Source organism: Danio rerio, chromosome 4 (genome assembly GCF_052040795.2).
Source record: "Danio rerio strain M-AB ecotype USA chromosome 4, GRCz13ab, whole genome shotgun sequence".
NCBI lineage: Eukaryota > Metazoa > Chordata > Actinopteri > Cypriniformes > Danionidae > Danio > Danio rerio.
Window position 1 is genome coordinate 79,634,393 of NC_141024.2, and position 27,796 is coordinate 79,662,188.

The 27,796-nt window shown below is 35.1% G+C and overlaps 1 protein-coding gene and 2 long non-coding RNA genes across 8 annotated transcripts in view; 2 read left to right on the forward strand and 1 right to left on the reverse strand.

Moving 5' to 3' along the window:
- Nucleotides 1-27,796, forward strand: part of LOC137491081 (uncharacterized) — a 554,517-nt gene that overhangs the window by 500,697 nt on the left and 26,024 nt on the right. The gene's annotated exons all lie outside the window — the stretch shown is intronic.
- Nucleotides 88-16,920, reverse strand: LOC141381878 (uncharacterized). 2 transcript variants are annotated; one of them, XR_015483794.1, is made up of 5 exons: nucleotides 16,870-16,920; nucleotides 16,202-16,340; nucleotides 2,288-2,320; nucleotides 1,819-1,886; nucleotides 88-838 (listed from the first exon to the last, which is right to left on the reverse strand). It is a non-coding gene; the product is annotated as an uncharacterized LOC141381878 (long non-coding RNA). The 2 variants fall into 2 exon arrangements; XR_015483795.1 differs by having other exon boundaries at nucleotides 1,819-1,942.
- Nucleotides 7,330-25,885, forward strand: LOC147845088 (uncharacterized). 2 transcript variants are annotated; one of them, XR_015483780.1, is made up of 5 exons: nucleotides 7,330-7,432; nucleotides 22,661-22,735; nucleotides 23,033-23,199; nucleotides 23,508-23,693; nucleotides 24,060-25,339. It is a non-coding gene; the product is annotated as an uncharacterized LOC147845088 (long non-coding RNA). The 2 variants fall into 2 exon arrangements; XR_015483779.1 differs by lacking the exon at nucleotides 7,330-7,432 and adding an exon at nucleotides 7,589-7,983 and having other exon boundaries at nucleotides 24,060-25,885.

The following is a 27,796-nucleotide window of genomic DNA, read 5'->3' on the forward strand; positions in this document are numbered from 1 at the left end:
ATATATATATGTGTGTGTGTGTGTGTGTGTGTGTGTGTGTGTAATGTTCTTTTATTAATAAATTATAACAAAAAAGCACAGACACTTGCATGCAAGTAAAAATTTATTTACAAAATCTTAGCTACATTCACCATGGGGAAATTGGAAGAACAAAGAAAAGTATTGAAAAGAAACAGCTGTGACAGATGTCAGTGTGATGGCTTCCCTTGAAAATTTTTTTTTAAATAAATAAAATATGTTGTTCATCAAACGTCACAAAGTTTAAATCCAGCAGAACACTTCAAACCCTACCTGATTTGGTCTTTCAAACACTGGGCAATATTGTTTAAAAAAATATCATTTCCCAAAGGGGTCAGATGAACTAGATCAGGCAAAAAATGTCCAGGATGTCTACGCTTTATCTGACGATGATGAACAATGGCTCCATCAATACATAAGATAACGGAAGCCATGACACTGTTAATGAAGCGCCGTGCTTTCTCAATTTTTTGGGGTTGTGCAGACCTCCACAGGTTTCTCTGAGTTATTGTAGAGAATATTATTTTCCTCTCTGGATACTTCCTGTGGAGGTCTTGCAAGTCCTGCTTTATTCTTGCGGCAAGATGGATACTCTTGGTTTTTCCAAGATCGTTTCCGCCACAGTGAACCAAGAGGATGTCTGGCACAGCTCTTCCTTGGAGGCACTGTTCAAAGTAGGGGAGGACGTTTCTCCAAATCATCCCTCCCCTACCAAACCACTGGATGAGGGCATTTAGTCCCAGGTTTCTCCCAGTCATCTCTCTCGCTCTTTTTTCCCCACGGTGAATGTAGCTGTCTCCCACAATGTATATTCTTGGTCCTGTTGATTGTAAATTATTAATTAAAAAAACAATAATAAAAACTTTTTTCATTTTTAGAAAAGAAAGAAAGAAATATACTGATATTTAGAAAACGTCATGCTGTTATAGATATGTTAGTTTTATTTCAAAGAGTTATAAAATTACAAAAATAAAAAAAACTTGCAGATGAGTGATAATTCACTAATGCATCAGCTGATATGTTTTTAAATGCGTCCTTGTAAGCTTGAAACGCTGTCAGTGATGTAATCAGCACACAAGCAGCCAATAATGCTCAGGTTTGTCTGACGACTCCTCCTTCAAAATTTCATTGGCTGTGGTTTGGTAGCTTGAATGAGCTGTTGGGTAACAAGTTGTTGTCAGATCATGTAGTGTGTGACCCCCCTCTTGTGGATCATTCATTTAGTGTCGTGTAGTGTGAACACCACAGCGATTAAAGGCCACAAAATCAAGTCATGTAGTGTGAACAGCGATGTTTAAAATCCTGTTGTGTGAACTAGGCTTAAGATGGGAAGAGACCACCCTTAAACTCCCAATCTTTTTTTAGCCTTCTTTCTTTCCATCGAGAATCTAGTAAAGTTGCCCGTAAAACCAGTCAACACGATTAGTCTTTGGCTGCCTCCAGCTTGATTTACACGACTTCCCTTAATTAGCAGCCTCAGATATGTCACTTCAATAACGAAGCAACCACTAGTGAATTTACGTGAAAATCCAGCCCCACAGAGGGATTTCACCAGAGAACAAAGGATCGTAAGTACATCCCCAGGCCCATCAGTCAACTGGTGTGTGATCTGCCAATCATGTTAAATAATAGATAACCCTGTCTAAGAAACTGTGAAGAATTATATTATAATACACAAAACTGAAAATAAAAAAGTAAATAAATAAAAAGAAAACCTAATTTATCTGAAGGTTTAGTTAATAGCACTCTGATTATAAAAATAAGTGTCATATAGAAAAGTTTAACAAAAACGAGTATTACCTTCACTGGAGTTGAAGACCTTTTGATGACTTAACATGAGAGAAATCCTCATTGTCCAAGTATTGATCCTTTAAGTAGATTACATTATATTTGATACTTTGGACACATCACACAGTCACATAATCTTTAAAGACAACAAAAACAACGATACATAACACAGTCAAATTTTGCATTTAGCTTTCATTTTACATGTACAATTGTCACGTGTAATATATTTACTGGCATCTTCATGGTGCCAAATGTCTTTGAAAATTCCTGTCTAAGCCAGTTTTTGTTACACATGCATGCTAATTTTTGGAATGACCTTAAGATAAATGTAAGCACTTTGAGTTTTCAAGCTATAAATGTAAATCATCATACACTGACTTTTAATGGCAAAAACAAGTGAAGACCAGTTGCAATGTTTTTATTTGTCCGGTTACAATGTGAAGTTGTTGTTTTATGTGATGGAAACAGATTTTTTACTTACATACTAGTGGACTCTGTCACAGCTGCAACAACGCTGTAGTACAAAACAACAATAAGTCAGCAATATGTCTAAAAAAAAAATGTGTAAAAAACAAAAAAGAAGACATTTAACATATTTCCTGCTAGGTCAAGTAATCTTTAAGTTGTATAAGTGTAAGGTATAGGTTTCAAACTTAGTTTGAAAACATAGTTTTTGGTTCGAAGTCTAAGCCAACACAGCTGATTCAACTAATCAAGGTGTTAAAGACTAATAGAGACTATTAAGCAAGTGTGAGTTGGAGGTGTTTGAAGCTAAAAGGTGCAGAGTTGTGAGTCCCTCCAGCAATTGGGTTTTACACTAAGGAATTTTTGTGTCAGTGTTTTCCCAAATATTTAATTGCTATCATCGCAAGTCATTGCACATAATTTTATACAACATGTTTGAAACATGAAATGTGCACAAAACATTTTCGATTACTACCAAATATGAGTTTGAACTGTGATGCTTTCCTTACTTTTCACTTACAGAAACACTATTAATATCCCTTGCCAATCATTAGAGCACTGATATGACATTAAGCTGCTGCTTTTGTGTAAAGTCACTTAAGCCTGGCATTAAACGACTCAACAACATAAACACACATTGCGCACAAGTAAAACTTATGCAAATGCACTGACATTGCTTAAGTTGCTTTAAGAACTAGGGTAAGGAGGAAGAGGGGAGGTAAATGTATTATAATGTATAAATATAAGCAGTTTCATGCAAATATCAACCTTGCCATGAAAAAAAATGTTTTCAGCAAAATAGCAAAACTGTTTATACATTTTTTGAGTAAGCAAGTATTTTTAAAATGCTTTAAATATTTTTTTTAAAATGTCTCTGTCAATATTTTCAAACTATTATATTTAATTTATTTAAAGTCCCAGAAGGGAAAATTTCACATCTGTCACATAACAAAGCTTGTTCATCATAACTGCAAAAAATATCAAATAAAATAAAATCTATAATTTTTGTTCAATAGAGAGACATATTTTATTTTTTGATTATCCTTGTTTCTATTGGGTTGTGCAGTTTAATTCACAGAATTACTACAAAGTATGTTGAATACTGTAAACCTGCAGACTTTTTCTGTCACATTTATAATGCATGTTTATTTCCCTCATTTGAAGTCTAATTAATGTTTACAGATTGATATTTTCCTGATCCCATAATTCTCTGTTTAGTTGTTTGGAAAATATAAAGAGATATTTCAATGTAATGTTAACATATACTTTATCTGACTTCAACTGTACATATATATATATATATATATATATATATATATATATATATATATATATATATATATATATAGCGCTGTCAAAATTAACGCGTTAACGCATGCGATTAATTTTAAATAATTAACACGTTAAAAAAAATTAACGCAATTAACGTAGTTCAGGTTTTTTTTACTTCCTGTTGTGGTAGACGTGTGTTCAACATGCAATAAATGTGGATAAGACCAAGGAAGCACTTTTAGAAGGCAAGTTCCAGTATAAAACAATTAGTTGCATCACAGGTTATCCAGAGTTTCATGCAATTTCGGGTGTTTCATTTTTAACTTTCGACATCTGTTGTAAGTTGATACCGCATGGCGAACAGAAAGAAAATCCTCCGCATTTCGTGACTCTGTGTTCCTTTAAGGTAAGGTTCCTTTTAAGGCTACACGGTAAAATTTTAATAAGAGTATAATCTTAATCATATTAAATCGGAGTATTGGTGTCTTATGTAAATGTACTCAGAACGTCTGGTGAAGTCGCGAGCTGTCAAAGACAGGGCATTACTCTGCCTTTCAGCATGAGCCCTCCAAGTTTAGCATGTTTCCTCATTAAACGCAACGAAAGCGTATGCTTTACGTTGTTGTGTCAGAATCCTTGTGAAATACAGTAATACTTTAGGGCGCATAGTTTAAGCAAATTTGATGAACGTGATCATGCGTGTTGAATCTGAGGCGAGTCGCTCCAGTATATGTGTGTTTTGTGTGTGTGTGTTTTTGGTTTTGATCAATGTTTTCATAACCTTTTTTTGTTTTTATTCTCCAGAATTGTTCCTGAGTCGTGTGCTGCTTGCTTGTATTTGAGGTGAATTCTGTTTTCTCTGTACAGTTGTGTTAATTTGTTACATATTTCTTATTTATTAGTTGCATCTAAAAGAAACAGAACATAAACCTCCAATAATTTACCTTTTATTATAATTTTGTGTGTGTAGTGGTGTTATCAGTGTTTGTGGCTTTTTGTTCTCTTCATCTACATTACCGGTTCCAAGTTTGGGGTCAGTTTTTCTGACAGTCAATTATTCTGTTCACCAATAACATTTATTAAATGTAAAAAATAAATAAAGTTAAATATTTATTTTAAAATATTTAAATAACTGCTTTGTTATTGTATGCGGTTTTAAATGAAACTATTACTCCAGTCATTATTGATTTTATTACCATTAATACTAATATTAATATTAGAGTGATATCTTCGAGACTAGAGTAATAAAGCTGAATCTTTAAAATCACTGGAATAAGTTAATTAAATTATAAACTACTTTTGAACTGTTATTTTATACTGCAGTAACATTTTACAATGTGTTCTATGTTTGATAAAATAAATGCAGCTTTGATGAGCAGGATAAGCTTTTTTCAAAATATTTAAAAGTCGTACTGACCCCAAACTTGTGACCAGTAGTGTATGATAAACTGCTGTTGCATAATTTACATCGTAAAAAGTTCAATAGAATTTTAGATGAATTCAATTGGTAAAATATTTAGGAGCGAATCACTGGGATTGTGATCGTCATATTATTCACAATTTCTCAAAATAAATGCTAATAATGCATTTATCACTGCTTTGACAAGCTTTTAGGTTTGAAATATACTAGCGGTGGTAGCTGGATTTCAACAGATTTTACCCACATCACATAAATGTATAACTATATGCGAGAAACAAAACATAATTTAATTTTTAACAATATTTTTTAGTTATTATGACACTGTTTTAAACTGTTGCTTGTCAATAGGTTGAAGTTTAAATCACTGTTTGGTTTACTTTTATTGTATTCAGGCGCCACGTGGCAGGTAAAATATGTTGCTGACATTTTTTGTACAGTACTGCACTATTAAAAGAGTGTTAGATATGTATAAAATATGTAATATGTCAACATCATCAAATACATTTTTTTTTACAACAAATGAGAAATAAATGACAGAAAATAGAATAAATACAGACAATGTCTTGAATAATTATAATTGCAAGCATTAAAATTAGACACCCCAATTCAAATAAGGCAAATGAGTTAATTAACCATTTCTAATGTTGTACAAATGTTTTGCAGCCACCTTAGATGTAATTTTTGAGTATTTAGAAAAGTTAATCTTAGTTATTTACATCAGAGATATATTTATTTAGTGTTTCTCTCACTCTTTCGGCTGTGCACGTACTGTCAGCTGTGAAGCCAAGCGAAAGTAAATCAGTCTTACAATAAGTAATGATGAATATTTAGATTAATAATTTCTGTAATTAAATAGTTTTTTTCTTAAGTAAAAAGTTTTGTTTGCTGGTTTCATTAGCAAGAAAGTTTATTGTTATTGAAAGGTTTTCATGTTTTTGGTTCATTTAACAAATTTGACAAGTAGCGATGGCAACTGCATTTTGACTAAAATCTGTTTTCCTGTTCTTTTGTTTCACCAACAGAATGGCTTCAAAATCCAGTTTCCCCTACTTTCGTGCTAAGCCCATTACCGTGCAGTGCATTGGGCACAGGACCACTGCTAGTAGTGTAGATTTTACAATCAAAGATGGTCAAATTTGCCGTGGTGCTCAAAGAATTGTTCATTTAAGTGTTGTCCCGAACAATGAAAAAAGCTACACTGTGCCCTGGAACTCCCCTGAAGCACCTTTTTTAGAAAGGGTTAACCTATGTGATTAAAAACTACACTACTAGCTGTAAATATGTCAAGATTGTTTATTTCTTAGGGCAAAAATAACAATTTTTAGAACTGCTCCTCTTAACCTGGCCGAGTCTGCTACCAGCGCCGCCCTTCAAATACTGCATCCCCCCTCAATGCATCTGACAGAGGAGGAACATGACCTCTATACAAGAGGGGGGTACCTAACCCTCAAAGAGACAATTAAAAATGTGAGTTTATATAATAATGTTGCAAAAAGTGTTTTTAAACTTGGGCTAAATTTATAGCTAAAATAAATAAAATTCAAACATATAATAAAATGTTTTCAAATTGTGATTCATTCAGCTAATGTTTTGATGTGAGTGTGTGTGTGTATATATTTATATACATACACACACACACACACACACATATATATGGTTCCGGGTCTATCATGGAATTTTGACATGACATTTCCCAGGCATGGAAAAGTTTTGGAAAATAGAAAAACTCATAGTATAAGAAAAGTCATGGAAATTAGTTTAACAAATATCTGTATACTTGTATGTAGGTTGGCTTTTTTTAACTTCTTTTCTGTCCTTGGCCAAAAACATGCTCTCACATTATTAGTGCTGTGTAAGTATTATCTAAATAAATTTTACACAATACAAAAATAAGTTTAAACTAAATTAATTGTGTGTTTTATGATATGCTGTAATAAATTTGAACATGCATTATTTTTTCCTATTTATCACATATACATAGACACTACATGAAATATTAGGTTCTGAAAATTTACATGACAGTCTTGAAAAAACTCTTGGAATTTTAGTAGTTAAAATATATGAATCCTTTTATCTCTTCCTTTTATCTTTGCTGTGATGACAGCACATAATGTTTAACTAGATATTCTTCAAGACACTAGTATTCAACTTAAAAGTGACATTTAAAGGCTTTAAACCTTTGTGTTTAAACAAACCTATAAATGTGTACTGTAAATTCAACAAAATGTTAATTGAACTTTTAATTCACAGCTACATGTACCAAGAATGGCCATGGTGCAAAACTCTGAGGTGCCTATACTTGACTTTGTACTCCAGTGTGGTCAAAACGCATTTGATGTCTCTTTATGGCGGGACACGGCCTTGGAGGAGTTTCAGCTGAATTCAGAGGTGACAGTGACGCACCTTAAAGCGGTCGTGAAGAGAGATGGATCAAGGAAGTTAATCTCCTCTGATTACACAAGGATTGAGGTGAGCAATGTGTTTAAAGGAGTGGTCCACTATATTTTAAACTTTAGTTGATGTGTAATGTAGCTGTGTAAACATAAACAGCATCTCTGAATGTAAAATGCTCAAAGTTCAATGAAAAGGGAGACCTTGACTTTTACAGAGTAAGCTGAACAAAGCCTACAATGAACGAAATTTGGGTACTACAAAAAATACATCCAGGCCAGCGAGATCACAAAGGTGTTTTACCGCGCACACACACACACTGTGCAGCTAAGGGGCGTGGCCAGAGGCACTGTAATGTTACAGCAGAGGGAGCTAAAAAGCCATCCAAATGCTGCTATTTTCACAGAGCTTTTTCTGTATTTGGGCTTCAAAAGGACACGACACAGAGAGAGAAGTGCTCACAGTTTAATATTAATTATGTTCCAGAGAATTATAAGATACATAGCAAGCATGATTTGACAAAACACAGCTACCAGAATCTCTCCCAGTTCAGTGCTGGATTCGGTTAAAATCTTCTCAAAGGAGGAGCAGCTCCAGCAAGCAAAACCTGTGAATTGTGACCACAACTTGTAAGTATTTTTATTTGTTAAAATTGATCATGACATGCACGGTGTCTAGCGTTTACAGTATGCTGTAGCAAAGATGTAAACAACAGGAAATGCTGTTTGGCACCGTTAACTGCTGTAAACACCCACTCTTCACCAGCACGTGCGTGTCTCTATGCACAGCTTTTAAAGGTTCAGGACACCCTGGAGAACTTTTTTTTTATATTAACAGATGTGTGTGTGTGTTGAGCATCAGTTAAGACAATGTTATCACCTGTCAGCTTTAATTGTGGGGAAAACTGGATAATTTTGAGCTTTTGTCAGCTAATTTCAGCTTCCGGGTTTAAAATGATTTTTGGGGAGGGATCAAAATCGGCGACGTAGCGCAGTACCGCAAGTGCAATGAAGACGCGTCGGTTTCTCATTATTATTCATATCGGAGTTTTCTTATCCTATGAGAAGAGCCGGCTGCTCAATTATTCATGAGAGCATGTGCTTTCCGAAGGCAGACCTGCCAGTTTCAAGCAAGCTGTGAGTGAGACAGACCAACGGCACGCAGTAGCCGTTCAAGAAGGCTCGTATGTGTTTGTTTCCATGATCCATGGGGTTTGATGCATGTTTTTTCCCCGCGATCCTGTCAGGGCCGATCATACAGCAAAGGTGTGTGTGTGTGCTGCTAGCATTTTTATCAGGAGAGCAGTGCAAAAATTGAAGAATGGCGGACGTTGACTTTTATCAGGAGTTCGTTCACATTCAGACACATCACCGTGCTGCTGTGTTTGCCTAAATCCTCTATATTACCAGCAGGGCTAATGGTTAAAATAGACAGGTCAGGAGACCTGCTGCACTGAGTCTGCATTCAAGATCTATAATTTAGACCTGGGGATCAAGGTAGAATCCTCATTTATAGTATTTATATGAACACGATTGTCTTTATAATGATATAAATTGTGGTTATGTGTATATGAAATTACGAATAACAAATGTAGCAGGGCATTAAATTACTGTTTATTTCTTTGCATTTTAACTTTGTGAACTATAAACTCATGCGTCTCCTCACGGTTTGTGTCTTAGTTTGTGAGCTAACTGTCAACAACAGTTATTCGCTCCCCTTCTCCCCTGCTGGTCACGCCCACTCCTGCCCGATGCTCGTGGAGCTCTGCGCCCTTTAATCATGCATCTTTTGAAAAATTCTGAAGTAGACTTTAACCGAAAGTGGGGGGTGTCATTGCCCTTTAAGGTCTGAGGAGTTGCTGAAACTCATCCCACACCGAAGCTGCGGTCACACTAGAGTTTAAGCATGCAAAATTCTGTTTTTTGGTTTCTCTCCAGTGTGGATCCTCATGTGTTTATTAAGGTGTGATGATTGGCTGAAACTCTTCCCACACTGAGGGCATGTGAATGGTTTCTCTCCAGTGTGGATCATCATGTGATGATTAAGGTGTGATGAGCAGCTGAAACTCTTCCCACACTGAGGGCAACTGAATGGTTTCTCTCCAGTGTGGATCCTCATGTGTTTATTAAGGTTTGATGACAGGCTGAAACTCTTACCACACTGGGTGCATGTGAATGGTTTCTCTCCAGTGTGGATCCTCATGTGTAGATTAAGGGATGATGATTGGCTGAAACTCTTCCCACACTGAGTGCATGTGAATGGTTTCTCTCCAGTGTGGATCCTCGTGTTTATTAAGGTTTGATGATTGGCTGAAACTCTTCCCACACTGAGTGCATATGAATGGTTTCTCTCCAGTGTGGGTCATCATGTGTTTATTAAGGTGTGATGATTGGTTGAAACTCTTCCCACACTGAGTGCATATGAATGGTTTCTCTCCAGTGTGGATCATCATGTGAATCTTAAGTTTGCTTTTGGTTGCAAAACTCTTTCCACACTGAGTGCAGGTGAAACAATTCTTGTCTCTCCTTTTCAAAATACCATCAGTCTGTAAATTAGTTTTTTCCTCAATTTTGACATGATGTTCCTCCTCTTTACTTTCCTCATTCTCTTCAATTAGGTCTGAAATATATATATATATATATATATATATAAAAACATTACTTTTCATTAAATCTTAAAAACTCTCATCAAAAGCTGAAAAGTGAAAAGACACTGGAAACATTGGCTTCACACACTGTAATTTTGGATGCAAATTAAATGTGAAATAAATCAGATCATATTTTGTTTGGTCCATTCATGTGTACACATTTAAACAGATTTAATTCAATTCATCTTCATTTATCTAGTGCTATTACAATGTAAAATGTGTCAAAGCTGCTTAACATAGAATTTACAGTAAATTGAAACTGTCAGTCCAGTTTTCAGAGTTTCTTACGTAATCGATCATAAGTGATATTGGTCATATTGATAAGACAGATTTGAAAGCTGTAAATGGCCTGTTTTTATTCGTATTTATTCATAATTACAACAAAATGTTTTTCTAAAATGTGTAAAGCAGACCAGGGCTCAAAATAACCTTTTTGCCTGGTAGCACCAGTGCTCCTAATTAAAAAAATATAGGCGCATTAACCAAAATTTTGTCGCACCCACCAATTATAAGCACCGTTACTACAAGTTTTATACAAACAGATTTATTTATCTGATCAAACTTGACTTATTTGAAATCAACACTAATCAAACTAACAAGCAAAAATATTTAAGCATGCGTGATAAAAAATATGTCTCAACGAAATCCCAAATCACAAAAAAATACGTTTTTATAACATAAATGATGGACCAAAAGATACACGGACCGCTCACCAGCCAGTCTTTCAAGAGCAGCGATAATAGTTTACTCGTTGCAAGCCCGTTTGTGATGGTTTACTTGGTGTTAAATTTTACATTTAGCTGCCACTTGTACGGCGGACAGCATCTGGCGATTATATGAAGGATTAAACAGAAGCTCTTGCGCTAGATGTGGCAAAAAGTTAGCTGAAAATTGACTTTTCACAGCGGACTTGAAGCCAATGGAAGTCTTTTATCTACTCTTCGAAAAGTGTAGATGGTGGAGTAACATTCAGCACAAGATCACTACTAAGATGTGTCGTTATTTGTAACTTTAGATGCCATGGTTACATGGACAGTGCTTAACAATTTTTCGGGGTAGTAGCTCTCCCTGTCATCCCAAGCCAGAAGGCGATTGTGATTGTGATTGTGAGTGATTGTGATTGACAGCTGATATTAACCAATCCATTTGCATTCAGTTCTAGAGCAGTGGGCCAATAATAAGAGCGCAAAGGCGGGGCAAGCATTACAAACTTGGCTTTGTTTACTGCAGCGAGTTGACATGACAACTGTTTTAAACCATTCCTGAGCGCTGCGTTTCAAGTGCAAACATGCATTCTGCATGAATGTCTCCCGAATCTGCGCATGTGCTGAACATTTTGCAGTAAAAACTGGTCACACACAACAATTTTTTGCACTCGCACAAATGCTCACAAACATATTTTGAGGTCGCATAGAGAAAATTTCGGGCGCATATGCGACCAAAACGGTTGTAATTTCGAGCCCTGAAGACAGTGAATACTTGTTCATTTTGTGCCTGACTAGTAAGCGCATCAGAAAAAAGTTCTGGATTCACAGCTGAAAAAACAGCTGAATATTTGCCTCGCAAACATGAGTCATACCTGTACAGCATCTACATAAAGGCTGGATTGTACACCTTTCCCTTGTGCGCTGTTGGGTCGTCTTCATCATTTCTGGGGTGATTTTGAGGCTTAATTTGACCAAAACATTCTCTGCGTTTCAGCAAACGGACTGATATTTGGGGACATCTTATTTTGACACATTCTGGGTAAATGCTTTGAAATAAAAAATAAAAAAAAACTCAATACACTCTGGGCAAATTTACTCCATTTTCATTATATTCATGGCAGTTTTTTTTCTCCATTGGGCTCTATTGTAACAATTTTCTTTTGATTGCAAAGCCATGACAGCATATAATCATTCATTTATGATTGTTGGTGTTTTCTGTGACAACAGTCAACATTGTTTAATTGGTCTCCACTCATGGGATGGCAAAAAGGAAATGGGTGAGAGTATAAAGGAAGAGGAGGAATGTTTAATTGGGCAGCATTATATGGTGTGTGGAAGAAAGAAAAGTTGACTGAACTGTTCCAGCGCAGGGAAACGAGTAGAGAAACCTGGTCGAGACGAGCATTGTAAACTTAACGATTGGCTTTGAGAAACAAAAAGCGAAAGTATGTATTGAAGCAACAGAGCAAAGATTGCCGTCTTGTTACTGAAGTGCTCGTGACGTCTGTGAACGAGTGCGTCAATAAAGACTTCAGTGCAGTGTGTCCTGAAAAAAAACTTATCGATTTATCTCGCTGGCATGGAGTCAGCTGCCGAAAGCCTTCATCCCACAGTCGACAGTGTCAGAGTTTCCTGTTAGGCACCCGTGGCTGCCACTCACCGGCTGGGTTCGTCGATGCCCTCAATCTACACATCCACACCTCCACATACGCCATTCCCCTCTCATTTCCCTTTACCCCTCCGCTCAATGGGTAAGAACCAAGTTTTTGTTTTCTTTACCCAAATTCTTATATTATTTCTCTTGTTTTGTTTTCTCCCCGTACTATTACTATCATTATTACTTTTCCCTGTTTTCAAAACTGATGAACCTGCTGGCCTAAAATCATTTGCATTTTTACCTTTCACTTTCAGTTGAGTTATAAGTGCTGAGGGTTTTGCGTTTCATTATGATTATTTTTATATTGTTTGTTTTGGACTACCGGCCATGTAAAGACGCAAACTGTTGAGGTTCTCACGTGAAACTTAATTTTGTTCAATATTGCTCTTATCCTAAATTCTATTACCTTAAACATACCTGTACTGGAAAATAAGCGTTTAAGTGTCAGAGTCTAGCTGCTCTGAGCGTAATTCAACTTGAATCAGAATGAATAAAGGCTGAAGCAACCATTGAGAGGCGGAATCCGCTACTAGCCTCCATGCTAATGCTAACCCCGAAGTGCAAGCTGCATCTAAGAAAGAGATGGCGCGGGCGAGTGATAACAGTGCAGTACTTTAAGCTATTGATGCACTAAAGGGCAATTTGATTGCTAAAATTGAAGAAAAGGCCATTGCACAGTCAAATGAATTTTGCAATCAAATTGACCAGCTTCGGACAGTTACGCAATGCTGGAGCACGTTCAAAGTCAAGTCAAAGTCAGCTTTATTGTCAATTCAGCCACATGTACAGGACATACAGAGAATTGAAATTACGTTACTCTCAGACCCTAGGTGCCTAACATATATTATTAATATAAAAAGTAGAGTTTTAAGAAAAAGAAAATCTAAATTTACAATATATACAAAATGTGGTCTAAAAATATATTTAATGTGTAGTCTAAAAATATACATACGGAATAAAAAATTGTAAACCAGAGTTGTGCTGATAAAGAACAGTATATAGTGCAAAAAGACTTGTGCACATGATGATTATGATAAAGTGACAGTTTCATAATATATGTGAATGTAGTATGATGTGTCTAACTGGTAGACCAATGTTACATAAAGTGACCAGTGCAGATGAATGTGTGCATGTGTGTGTGTTTTCATGTGTGTCAGAGTCCAAATGTGCGTGTGGAGGGAGATGGGAGTGGTGGCAGAGTTGGGAGAGGGTTCAGCTTCCTGACAGCCTGATGGATGAAGCTGTCTTTCAGCTAGACAGCTAATCTTGCTTCTGTAGTTTTTCTCATCGTTTTTGTTGATGAGACCCACCACAGTTTCAGTCAGAGTCTGTTTTGTCCAGATGTGTGAGCGCTGAGTGAAGTGCAGTGGAGATGGCGTCATCAGTCGAGTGGTAGGACCAATATGTAAACTGAAAAGGGTCCAAGGAGGGGGGCAGGACAGACTTAATGTGCTGCATCACAAACTGTAAGCTCCTCTCGGTGTGGTGTAAACAAAGCCCAGGTACAGGTCTTTCAGTGCCTCTCTCATGTTGTTGGGATTGGAGCTGGGAGGGATGTAAACGGAGAAAAGCAGTATGGCTGTTTATTCCCTCTGTAGATAAAACGGCCGGCACTTTAAAACCATAAACTTCACCAGTGGCAAGCAGTTTTTGCAGACTACAATGGTATCATGGCCAGAACCGAAATGTCTAGAACGTAGTCACTGAGCCAAGTTTCCGTAAAACACAAATGCACAACAGTTCTTTACAGTCTTTTAAGATGAACGAAGTAGACGGCTATAGTCCAGTTTGTTGTCTAGCGAACGTACGCTCGCTGGAGGAGGGGATGATGGAGGGGATAGCAGGTTTGTGTGGGTTAGCCGCTAGCCTAGTTCAGATCCCCCCACGCTTGCCCCTCTTCTGTTTTCTCTTGCCTCTATTGTGGGCGAGGTGTTGAGGTGGGGGTCGGAGGATGAGTAGGCCTCTGGAGCAAACAGAGATCTTGCAGCTCCTCAGTGTCTGCGGAGTTTAACTTGTAAAGTTTGGTTCTGCCGATGTCGAGCAAAAATTTTAGACTATATGTGCGCTTAAGCACAGATAAACGGGGCGAGGACGTACATGACAAAGAACACAAAAACAATGTCTTGTCAGGAAAGAGAGAAGCCACAGCGTGTGCACGTACCTCCATCTTGAAAAAAGCAAGAAAGGAACTGGAAGAGTGGTTAACGCCAGAGTGGAAGCAGCAAAAGAGCGAGTGACTGGTTTGGAGTCTGTGTTGGGTGGATACTCCAGCTCTTTTACTACCCTGGAAAAAGAGTTTAGTATCGTGAAAAAAGAGGCTGGCTCTGCTGAGACCAAAGCCAAGATCTTGATGAAAGGTCTACCCGCTTAAATCAATCTCCATGCAACAAACCAGTGGACGACAAGGAACCGTCACGCGCCTTCGTGATTAAATCCCACAACTTTTCCGAAAAAGAGAATATTTTGAAGAAAGCCATTGAAATGAATGCAATCACGACAGTACACTGGGCTGTCAAAGACAATACAAATGTTAATGTCACTCTCCGGTTAACTTTTAAATAACCACTATAGCACATGTTCGTTGTTATTTCTAGCTCTCGGAAGTATGTTTTGTCAATAATGGTGTAACTTTGTAGTAAAACATTAAAAGCTGTTTAAATGGTTTTGTTTTATGCGTGAGATCCCACATGGTCAGCTAGTTAAGAGTGGGAGTAGCTAGAAGTGTGTGCAAGTTTACGTGCAAGGTTTCAATATTGTGTTGTTTCGTGTTTATAAGTGTTTGTGTGATCACTCTTTTTTTTTCTCTCTCTCTTTTTTTCCTCTCTCAAAGTGTTGGCAATCAGAGTGGAGTCAGTCATTAAAAAGATAATTCACCCAGATCAAACTGGTTTTATTGTTGGGAGACAGTTATCTTACAACCTTCATCGCTTATTTAAATATTATTTATTCACCAAAAAATAATACCAATCCAGAGGTCCTAATTTCCTTAGATGCCCATAAGGCATTTGATAGAATAGAGTAGATCTATTTTTTTTACAGCGCTTAAAAAAAAAATTGGTTTTGATCCTGGATTCTGTTCCTTGGTTAAAATTTTATATTCCAGGCCCCAAGCATCCATTCAAACAAATAATATAATTTCTAAAGGCTTTCCACTCTCTAGAAGAATGAGACAGGGCTACCCTCTGTTTTTTGACATTGGCATCGAACCTCTTACAACCGTATTGAGCAAAGGAATTGCAAGGAATTTTCAGAGAGCGACACGAACATAAGTTCCTGCTATATGCGGATGATCTTCTTTTTCTGTCAAATCCAGATACATGTATTCCAAAAGCTTTTACAATAATTTCAGAATTTGGAAATGTTTCTGGATACAAAGTCAATCTAGCAAAGAGTCTCCTTTTCCCTATCAATGATAGAGCACAGTAAATTTCCTTCCAATCCTTTCCATTTTCAGTAAGTCTTGATAAATTTGTATAGTTAGTGTGACACGCAAATACAAGGATTTGTTCAATAATAATTTTAAAAGGACATTAGTGCCCAAAGACATTTTTAGTACTCAAGGACACCTTACAAACAGTAGTAGAACAAGAAAAGCAACAACCTTAAGAAAGTAGAGAAAATTGGAGACTAATAATACATAAAATAATGACAAAAGACCTGAGAACAAGCAACAAGAAAGAAACTCATTCCTGTCTTTCAATGAGTGCTTATGTGCATTTAGGAAAACTAGACAGCACACTCAGGGCTGTAAGATGGATTTAATTTAGTATTCTTATAATTAAAATATCTGAATGAGGATCAAATGACTGAGTTGGTCTTTGAAAATGAAAATTAACCTGTTTGTTCTTGCAGATCTTCCTGTTTGACTGTGAATGTTTCTTCAATCTTCACATCTTCACTCTCCTCTTTAATAAACACCATCTTTATAACAGTGTGGAGATCAGTCGCTTTTTCTCTGTGTTTGGACACTTTATCCTGTTTAAAATGAACAAAACAATGAACAGAAACAAAATAACTTCTCTTCAACACTTGCTTCAACAGTTTCTTTATATGAGAGTCATTAACAAACAGAAATCAGATAAGTTGGATCAAGAAACAATAGCCACAAATCAGCTGATTACAACTAGTACTCGATTTCTTATATATAGTGATGTATACTTCAAATAGAATGACATTATGCTATTTAATCAATTAATCTTTCATTAAAACACTTATTACACACTTTTACTTTATTCAAGTATGTTCTTAATTGTTTTGTTTGTTTTATTTATCTTATTTTCTGTTTATAGCACTTTTTTGCACAAGATAAATTTCCTCTCGGGAACAAAAAGTTTATCCTATCTTTATTAAAAAATAGACCTCATTACTGTGAGTTTTAGTAAATAATACTACGTTGTATAAGGGTTAAAATAATATTGTCAACAGGTACATAAGTTAGCACTGAATGAAAACACTGAAACTTTAATCAATCGCTTTATATAAGGCTAAACGCTTTAAAACAAACCTTTTTCCAGTTGAATCACAGCGCGGGAGCGGCGCAGGCTTATGACGTCACAAGTCACGCCAAAATAAAGGTCTTTTTTTTTTTTTTTTACCTTTTTTGCCACTTACTCTTAGTCATGAGTCATGACTTATTATATATAGTTTTTCTCTGCGCTTGGGCATTTTATCCTGTTAAAATAAAAATGTTCTGTTTAAAATAAATTAAACTATGAATAGAAACAAAATAACTTCTCTTCAACAGTTTCTTTATATGAGAGTAATTAACAAAAATAAATCTGGTAAGTCCAAGCAAGAAACAACAGCCACAAATTAGCTGATTAAAACTAGTACTCCATTTCTTAAATATGGTGATGTAAACTTAGAATGAAGTGAAATTTTGCTATTTAATAAATTAAACCTTCATTAAGACACTTAATACACGCACGTTGTTCAATAGTCCTCTTTACTTTGAGTAAAATAGTATTAAGTTGTATAAAAGTTTAAAATAATATTTTCAACAGCAGGTACATCATTTAGTATTGGATGAAAAACCTGAAACTTTAATCAATCGCTTTATATCTGTGTAAAAGCTTTTAAACAAACCTTTCTCCAGTTGATTCACTTTTTTTCAATTAATGCTTAAACTGACAATACAAGAACATCATAACAAAGTCACACAGATCTTTAAAAAGAGCAATAATTTACATAGTCATAAGAAAAAATATCTAAAACCACATACAAATACAAATAATACCATTAGAAAGAAAGGGAAAAATATTAATACAATTAAAGTATTATTATTAATAATATAAATAATAAAATTACTAAATTAAACAAATAAATGAAATTAGAATGACACATTAACAAATAACAGTAAGGAAAGCAACTAAAATCGAGAATCTTCTTTAAATACATCTGCATAATATTTCAGGAATCTTAGATTTTTTTTAATTCTTAATAAGATAAAGTGATTTTGGGATGGAAATAAATTCTATTCTAAAATGAACAAAGGATGGGTAATTATTTGTGAATTTTTGTTTGTGAATGTAAAATTTGCCATATAAGATAAAAAAAAATGTATGATGTGTTCCAGATATTTAGCTTTTGGGTTATTATAATAAAAATTGTCTTTTAGATTAAAGCAATTCACAGCATTGGCAGAAGCAGATATATGAGAATTTAGAAGTGACCGAAATTGCTTGGATATTGGACAATCAAAAAACATATGTAGTAGTGCAGGTGTGGCCAACCCTGTTCCTGGAGAGCCACCTTCCTGCAGATTTCAGTTGCTACCAATATCAAACACACCTGAACCAATTAATTAGGACCTGAACACCACGTGATAATTACAGGCAGGTGTTTGATTTGGGTTGCAACTGAAATCTGCAGGAAGGTGGCTCTCCAGGAACAGGGTTGGCCACCCCTGCACTACTACATATGTTTTTTGATTGTCCAATATCCAAGCAATTTCGGTCACTTCTAAATTCTCATATATCTGCTTCAAACACCTGCCTGTAATTATCACGTGGTGTTCAGGTCCTAATTAATTGGTTCAGGTGTGTTTGATATTGGTAGCAACTGAAATCTGCAGGAAGGTGGCTCTCCAGGAACAGGGTTGGCCATCACTATAGTAGTGTCTCCTCTGCTTGTTTGCAGAAAGAACAGAAGCTCTCGATGTCCAAAAAATTGTAAATACTAGAATTTACAGGGTAGATTTTATGTAAAAATTTTAAAATGTATTTCTTTTGTCTCGTTGGAAATGCAATATTACCCAGGTAAAAGCCAGGTTCTATTCCAGTCTATATCCTTAACCAAAGACCTCCAGTAAAACTTTCCCCTAGAAAAAATTTTCCTTTTAAATTGGAAAATTTGACGCACAAAGCTTTGCAACAACAACTTTCTTTCTTTTTTCTTTTTTATATTTTTTATTTGCTCCACACTGTCTCAACTTTTTTTGTTGATTTGGGGTCGTATTATTAGTACATAGTAAATTTAAGTGGTGGATTTTATTTTATGGTTGGTGAGAATAGGGTATCTGCAAGTATTGTGTACATAAAAAATATTTTTTTTACTGTTTTGCTATTCACCTTATTCTACGCGGATGAGCTGGTACAGCCATTTTAATCATTTTTGCTCGAGACCTCCGGTCTCATTCACTTTCATTCATTATATGTTGAAAACAGCTTGTTTTGCTGCTTGATGTTGCAAACTGATAATATTATTCTACTTTATCTGTTTAGTCATGCAAACACTTGTTTGTAGAGCAAGTAGTTTGACCGTTTTCAGACATTTATTACTCCTAGTCATTTCTCACATAGGCAACTGAATCTGATATTCTAAAACGAAATCACAAATCACAAAAACAAGTGCACTTCTGCATTGAAGAATAAGTTCAACAGAATAGTTGTATTCAAATGTGTGCAACCAATGTTATTCCACTAAATTAATAAAAATCAATAAATCACATTAATAAAATGTATAAATGAAAAGACAGGTTTATTTACCAGTTGTGCACTCACAATGCAAGATTTCGTTTCCCTGGGTGTTAGTAAGGATATAGGACTCTTCATTGCCCATTGCCAAATTGACTTTTTCTAGAATGTTGGCCACATTTGCCTCACACTCAACAAAGCGTATCACCACTACCCGACTTGAAACCAGGCGTCCATCTTCAATTTCAGAGATGTGTATGGATCTAAAAAAAAGTAATGTTTGTATTAAAAGTTAACCTTATTTTCAAAACAACCTATTAATAAATGAAAAAATAAAAATAAATATATATATATATATATATATATATATATATATATATATATATATATATATATATATATATATATGAATATGCTTATTTTTTTAATTAGTGTATCTCCACAGGCACTTTAAATGAGTACTTTTTTAAGGGGTTACCTTTGAAATGATCTTTGACTCTGACTTTGACTACCAGCTCTAGGTGGTGGTGCAAAGCGTGTTGCTGGTGAACTTGAAGTTGTTTGACTAAATAAAAAACTGTGCTGACTCGTAGCAGTTTCAGGTTCGCAGCCATGAACTTCATGGTGACTCCTCTCCACTAAGTCCAAGCTTGGGAAAACAGCAACATTTGTAGAGTCTGTAAGGTACAGACTGTCTGTGTTTACCTAAAACACAAAATAAACACTTATGACTCCTCCCCATGCAAAAAATTTTCTCCAACATTGATGGCAGAATAGGTTATATTCGGAAGTATGCAGAAGGACTTTTTTTTTATTTTTAGTAACCTGGGTCAAATGAGATTTCAATGGAGTTTAAACACTGGCCTGCTAATCCTGACAGGTGTGTACTTGTAAACGGCTTTTCATCTCATTTTACACTTGAACCAGTAAATGAATGCTGAAGTCTATTTAACTAATTATCTTTTATCTATTAATTACATTAACTGGAACATTTCACTGGAAGTTTATCTTGATGGAAAGAAACACTAGCTGTGCATACCCTATTCTTGAAAAGAACATTTTCTTAACCCTCAAACGTATTTCATATTGCAGCCCATAATTTAACTAGCATTGACACCATAGTCTCAGGTGTAATCCCATTTCAAAATATATATTTTTCCTAATTTCACATTTTTTATATAAATTATGATGAAATAAACACTTACTTGTGCATATTTTTTCAGAATTAAAAAAAGACTTATTCCTCTTATTCAGGAATGAGCTGTAGTGATGATTTTCATACTACATATTCTCAGTTATACTGTCTTTTAATGTGAAAGAAATAAACCATATGTGACCATTCCATCAGTTTAAAACTTCAGTTTTAAGGTAAGTATTTTTAAAATATTTTTGTCATATTAACAATGTACAACTTTAATTTAATTAAAGTTTCAATGTAATGCAATTTTAAGAATGAATTATTTGATTAATTCTTTTGAAAGTTCAAAGAAGTAGTTTAGTAAAGGTTCAGTCTATATTTTCAGTAAAAATATTTTTGTTCAGATTTTTTGTAGACCTATTAATGAACCAAAGCATGATTGTTGCTTATTCTTTTAATAGTCCGTATTCATATTGCCAATTTAACAAATGTAACACTTTAAAACAGTTTACATTTAGTTCAGTCACATGTTTCCCTGTAATGGGTTGCAGCTGGAAGGGCATCCGCTGCGTGGAACATGCTGGATAAATTGGCTGTTGCTTCTGCTGTGGCGACCCCGAATTAATAAAGGGACTAAAAAAAAGAATGAAGTTCACACATCTAAAACCAACATGGCAAGTCTATATAAATATATAGACTACCTGTATTGTCTTGGTAGCAGTGGCGGTTCTAGTTTAAATGGCACCCTGGGTGAATCCACCCCAAACATACCATAATACCCCATCCCCAATATAAATATATATTTTAAATATATAGATTTAAAATAATTATTAATGACAAAATTAAATATTTTTTATTATTTTCAATAAATATAACAATTTCTTTAATATCATTATTAGTATACAACTATTATTCTAAATAAATAACAGAAATCAATCTTAAATGTAACTGAAAAACTATGTAAAGACACAACTGGAGGGATATTCAAAGACTTTTGCATGAATATTAAAGTTCTATAGAATACAAAGAATGTATGTTTTATAGAATTATCTGTTGTCTTACACACGACTTATTGCTGAGAATTAATGTTATAAAGTCTTGGTTACCTCCCTGACTCATTATTCCTCATTTTTGCTTCATAGCCATATGATATAAACTTCAGCTTTGTCGACTTGCATGTGGACGCATATAGGGGATCAGGATCAGGGGCCAGTTCCATAAACCAAGCTTACAGAAAAAGCCAGGCTTATTTTAGTAAGTCAGGTTTATTAATGTCCGATTCTTTTTCATAAATCAAATTTACGATAGTTCAAACTCGGTTACTCTGGCAACTTATGCTGGGAAACTAGCCTGATTTACTCTCAGGTCTTAAGTTAAAGCTTAATCAAGGTCACAATAACCTTCACCTGCTGTAATTTGAGGCCTTTTTAATTGACTTAACCTCCTAATAATGATTACAACTTTATAGTCACTTAATAATATATATATTATATTAATAAAAAAAATATAAATATATATATATATATATATAAATATATATATATATACCAAACATCTTTAATACATATTAAACAAAAAAATTGTTTAAAATAAAATACAAACTACAACATTTCAATTTTAGAATTCATATATATTTTTGAATCACTGATTCAAAGGTTGCATATGAGAGGCCCTGATCGACGCACAGCTTTAATTGAAACAAAGTGAACGCACACATTCTTATATTAATTTCAACAAGCTTTCAAGATTAAAAATATGAGAGAAATATGGGAAAATACCTAATAATAGGATATAATGAAGTGAAGTGTCTGTCGAAAAGTTTTGCGAGGGAAAGGCAAAACATATATTTGGGAGAGACCGCAAAACATTTTTGCGAGGGAATGCAAAAACTTTCAAAAATATGTTTAACTATCACTCAGTTTTTTTTTCTCCCACCCATTTTTTTCGTCACTATAACATCCCTTCCGGGTCTCCGTATAGATATTATTGTAAATCATCCTGTAGAAATTTTTAATTTAAAAGAGATATCAGTGATGGATGTACTTAGCAATATGTGTGTGTGTGTGTGTGTGTGTGTGTGTGTGTGTGTGTGTGTGTGTGTATACATACTTTTTCCCCAGGAATTCATTGTGCAATCTTAAATTTAATCTCCTTTTTTCTATGAAACTGTTAGGTGAAGTGTTAAAGTTAAATTTGATTTTTTTATGATTGTCATTATTTTGCACTTATATTTGATCCAATAGGTGATTGCTGCAATTGGTGAGGATGCATCATCTTTTAAGAGTAATGCGAATGTCCTGCGTATCCAGTGAAATAAGGTGTGTGACCCTTTATTAAAATTACCCTTGTCAGTGAGATCACACATTTTAAATCAGTTCTGAGTTTAAATGAAAAGTTTAATGTCAGCATAAGCCTAAGTGTAGGATTAAATGACTATTATAAATGTTATGACTATTGTAAAAATATTTTAATTTTCAAGCTTTGTGGTGAACACGTATGTGCATTCAAGCTTACAACTATTTGTACAGTGATAACTAAAGGGAAATGGCAACAAAGAATATTAGATAATGTTTTTAGTTAAAGTGAATCCCTAATTTCCTTTTTGTTTATTATAGTCATGGTGAACCTGACTGAATGCATTCATCAACCATCTCCAACCAAGTCAGAGCTTCAAGGGCAGCTTGTGCTAAAGGTGCATAAGCTTAATTAAGAAAAAAAAGCATCTCCACTGGCCAAAGTCTACAAAAAGCAAGAGAATAGAAGTTTGCAGATGATACTACAGGTATTAACATAAAACTTACATAATAATAATTTTGCTAGATCAAAACCTTATTTCTTGGATGGGATCATTAAGTGCCTTTTCAAGCTGCATTTAGCAAGTTCAAACTCATAGGCCTTATATACAAACCCTTTATATAGAGAACATTCCTTAATGTTTTTCTTTAAAAAATGTAATTCATAAAAATACATCAATATCTTTTATTCAGCATTTGCTAAACGTTCCAATATTTTTTTCTTTATTTTAAAAACAGGTCCTTTATTTTATTTAATTATTTAAGAGTACTTCATTATTTGTCTTGTTTATTTTAGGGTGTCACGGTGGCGCAGTGGGTAGCACGATCGCCTCACATCAAGAAGGTTGCTGGTTCGAGACTTGGCTGGGTCAGTTGGCATTTCTGTGTGGAGTTTGCATGTTCTCCCCATGTTGGTGTGGGTTTCCTCCGGGTGCTCCGGTTTCCTCGACAAGTCCAAAGACATGCGGTACAGGTGAATTAGGTAAGCTAATTTGGCCATAGTGTGTGTGTATGGGTGTTTTCCAGTGATGGGTTGCAGCCAGAAGGGCATCCGCTGTGTAAAACGCGTGCTGGATATGTTGGCGGTTCATTCCGCGGTGGCGACCCCAGATTAATAAAGGAACTAAGCCGAAAATAAAAAAAATGAATGGATGATTTTATTTTGCAATAGATTCTGACTTTTGTGCTGCTCTAATTCTGCTCCCCCATATTCTTAAAGAGAAAGTTAATTACACTGGAAGAGGTTTGGGTACTGTTGGTTAAACACTTTGTAATACTCTGATAGATGTTATGCAGTTCTGACAGATTTTACATTGTTTATTGATGTCCTTTTTTTTTCCTTTCACAGTGGGATGATGATGATGCTCCATACCCAACTCTACAGATGGTTGAAAGTCCTTTGCAAAGTGTTGGAGAATAGGAGTTTAAAGACATTATTACATCCTTCGCTGTTTACTGTGTTTTCAACTTGGCTTATCCACGCTACATAAAGAATGCAAAGGATGAACATCAGCAACTCCCCAAGATGGAGCAACACTTTAAATTTGAACAACAGCAACGATCAGTGCAGCTGTCCGAGAGAACTGGTATTGCTGCGTCTGCATCAAACAGCAATGCTTGGATCTTTGCATTTACTTTGGTGCATGCGTTTCGAGTCTGTGCATCAGTGTTTTAAGACTAGCAGCTATAGACATTTCAATAACATTGCCCAAATTAACTGAGAAGCACAAGATGAAACAATGCTAAGAATTTTCTCCGCCCAACATCCTTGATGAGATTGACACATTCAGGTGTTCAAATTGAACTGTTTTCATGTGCATGTGAGACCGCTAATGGAGAAGAAATGACTCTTTCCTAAAGAAATACATTTTAAAGGTCAATACTGCACTGGTTTCTGTGTGGCAAGTTTTTAATACTGGTGTTGTATAATTCATATTTCCATGCAAATACAGTAAGAGTTTGACTTTGAATGGGGTGTTATAAACCTAGACAGACGGACTTTCAGGCTCTTGAAATATACTCTGCTGATAAACTGTTTCTTAAGAATTTTTAGAAATTTTAAATCAAATGTGTAATACTGTTCGATCAAAAGTGTTTTTGAGATCTAAAATGATAAAGGGTATACAGTAAGTGACATGTTTTAATGTACTGTATGGAAAAAGATTGCTTTGAGATTCTTGATGCTTTTAGAAAAATGTAGAATGCAGTGCACTAGCAAAAATGTACTTTATGAGGTCTAGTGCTGTTTTAGAAAAATTACTTTGTTACATTGTTAAAAAGGCTCAGTGAAATGGGATGTACTGGTGTTAAAAAATATAATATTAAGCTTTTTTGCTGTTTCATAAAATGTTTTAAAATGTTTAAGCAGCTATTTTTTAGGTTTATGCATCTGGTATGACATTGTGAAACTTTTCAAAAAACTTTCATCTTCTAAAAAGGTGACAATGTTATTGTTTTGAATCTTTCAATGTGTGTTTGTGATAAAATGTTACAGGTATAAAATTACAATTATCGTGCAGTTTGTACTCATGGAAAAATATAGCTTTTTATTCTTTTAAAATTATGTAATGTTTAAACATTCATCCCGTAAAAATGTTGATATTTAATGTTTAATAAATGTGATATATGAAATTTATTGTGTATGGAGTACAAATCTGAAATGAAAGGGTACAAAATTCATACCTATGGAGGAGAAATTGTACCTTTTTTAAAGGTACATTATTGTACCATAGCCCAAGTAAGGTACAAATTAGTCAGCAGAGGTACATATTTGACCCAGGAAGGTACATACTGCTAGGGTACAAATATGTACCCATGTGAAAGGGTACAACAGGTGTACCCTTGAGGGTACTGCCCCAGTGACAAGCCATTGTACCCCAAAAGGTACAAATTTTGCACATTTTTTCTGACAGTGTAGTAAAACAAAATTTGCCGACATAAGATTTAGTAATATCAAAAGACGATGCATCAGAAGGATTGTCTTATTAATACCTCTAAATAACATATATGAATACCATGTCTCTGAAGGAATTGAACCAATAACAGTTGAAAACTTGCTGGGTTATTGAGATTTTGTAATAAAGGACTTCATTGTAAGAAAAGTATACCATCTTTATTATATAACTGATTAAACAAATAATTTTGCTGTCAAACCAATAAAAAAAAGAGATTTGCATTTGTATGAACTGTCTATTATTCCAAAATAACAACAATGTAGGGATAAATCATGCTTATAGATTAATGACCATGATGAGCACTTGTTTGTGGAAGGCAGATAGCTTAACTGGAGTTTTGTCTATATTATAGTTACTCATCAAAATAAACCATAGACCACCAGTCTTTAATGAAACATAATAATCTCCGCTTTGAAGTGCATTCAGCATACGAGCGTACTCCCGCATATAACTTGAAATGGCATTCAACCCCCTTTAATATTGTCATCCATGATTTTCCCTGTCCTTCGTCTTTCGGGAGATCCTGGTCATTAAAGTAAGAGTGTCGTTTTTGAGTTGGAGCAGCTGGGAACGCGGCAATCACAGCGATGAGATGACCCTGCCATTCTTTCTTGCTCCGTCGCATTGAAACCGGATGTTGTGGTACACTGCTTCGCTTACCGGAACCAGGAAGTGTGAAAAAGGCCTATTATATACAATAGTGATGTGACGTTGTGCGCCGAGGCTTCGAAGCATGTATCAAAAAAACGATACATCTCGCAGTGAAGCAGTGTACCGGAGCTTGATTCGTTTTGCCATCATCACGTGATCAGTGACGTCCGAAGCTTCATTTTCGCCTATACCCACGTGACTGCTTCGAATTTTGATTCAAAGGTTTAAACATCCTCATAGTAAAGTGTATAGCGAGAGAATTGGCGTCGATTACATACATTTGTTTCAAAGCACTGCACCAGTCCCACACACCAGTAATTAAACTAAAATACAATAGTAATTTTTAGTAATAAGGTTTTGAACCATACTAAAGTGTATTAGCGTATTTTTTACGACTATCTTTAAAAAAAACCCACCGCATATCGTAGTATTGTGTTTAACAGAGACCATCTGGTGAGTGCGACCCTGAAGCATCATTCACATAGCCTCCTACAGCACTCGCGTCCCAATCGGGAGACGCTGACTCGATCCCCGCTTGGAGCAGGACTGATTGTATTATGATAAACTTTTGAATACCTTGGATTTTACTACAATCATCAGTTGTGTAATGTAATATATCTTGTGTAAAAACTACAGTAATTGAGTAATTTGTTTATATTGCTGTTTTTGTATTACTACATGAATGAGTTGGTCAGTTGTTAACATTTGACATTATGGCAACACAGTGCTTTCACACACTTTCACCAGAAGAGGTACTCATCGAGCTCTGATTTAGAAAGCTTCGAGTAACGAACCTTTTTCCGATACAATTAAGTCGAGCGCTTCACTGGTTCAGAAAGCTTCATTTCACCATCACTAATATACAATCGATTATGAAAATGATTGACACGTAGCTCCGCAGAAAGAAAGATGGTTCGTTTTGTCGCGCGCACGAGACAGGTACCCCCTGCAGTGAGCTATGGAAGTAAATTGCGCATGCGCCAGAAGCTTATTAGGCGCATGCGCCATAAAGAAGGGCACGCATCAACGCAAAACTAAGAATTTTGTATTAGTTCAACGAAATATTTTAAGTTTTTCACATTGAAGCACCATATTTGTTGAACAAACTAACTATTATTTGTCAGCATTTCAAATGAAAATATTTAAATTCAGTTAACTTATTAATCTTTGTTCAGAGGACTTTTTGAAAGTTGGCGTTTTTACAGTGTATTGAAGAGAATGAAAAAGAAACTGAAAATAGAAAAATAAAAGTTTTTTGAAAAATGGATGAAGATAAGATTAGTATCAATGATTGTCCTATCAAGATGTTTTATACATGTTTGTGTAACACTGTGTTTAAAAAACCTAAATCAAGAGAATTTTGGGAAAAGTTATTTGAAAACTTTGATACTTCAAATATATGGAAAAATGTAAGATCAATTTTAAAAAGTCCAGCATTGGAAAACTTAGATTTTATGTTAAGACCCAACTGCATAATGAC